We start from the raw sequence: 880 nt of genomic DNA on the forward strand, positions 1-880 counted from the left end.
TTTCGTGTTTATATATATTTTTTATTTTTTAAAAACTTAAAATTATTATTATTATTTTTAAAAACAAATCTAAAAAGCCTCAAATTTTTTAAATCCCTACTTCTAATCTCCTTTACTTTCGTTGTCGGCCATCTCTGACAACCATTCGTGGCCGAGCGACCACCAATATGCTATTTCCCCTGATTGATCAACACCCTTGTTATCATCTCAAATTCCTAAATTTTCAAATTCTTAAACTTAAATTCCTAAAATATCAAATATACAAACCCTAAATCATAATTAATAACCATTGGTCGTCGATGGACCTTTGGATGGAAATAGAGGTCATATTGCCTCCACATTCACTTGTGGCGTTGATGGTGGACGATCGACTGTGTTGGTGGCGAGCGACAACAATAAGGGATTGAAATTAGGGATTTTTTTAGATTTAGAAAAAATTAGAGTTTTTTAAAATAATTTTTTTTTAAAAAAATTCAAAATTTAAAAAATATTATCATGACACATGTCAGGTATTGAATTTTTTAAACAATCGTTACGACAAACACTTAAAAGAGTAACAAAGAAAACATTAGACACATATATTAATCGAAACAAAATTTAGACACAATATTTTAAAAATGGTATCAATTCAATACTACTTTTAATTTTAAATAAAAATGTGCCATTGACATAGTGGTTAATTATATAGAAAAAATTATTAAGGTGATCAAAATAGGAGAAAGATAGTATTATGACGATTAATGATGTAGTTTAACCGAGATAGAGGTGCGTTGAAAAAAGATATAAAACGCTGCGTTGAAGCCTCGGTTCCCTCATCTTCTATTTCTCTCTCTCGTTCTTTTCTCTCCTCCGCATCTCTCTCGTTTTAAGAATACCTTCG

This window comes from Hibiscus syriacus, unplaced genomic scaffold (genome assembly GCF_006381635.1).
Source record: "Hibiscus syriacus cultivar Baekdansim isolate YM2019G1 unplaced genomic scaffold, ASM638163v2 tig00002841_pilon, whole genome shotgun sequence".
Taxonomy (NCBI): Eukaryota; Viridiplantae; Streptophyta; class Magnoliopsida; order Malvales; family Malvaceae; genus Hibiscus; species Hibiscus syriacus.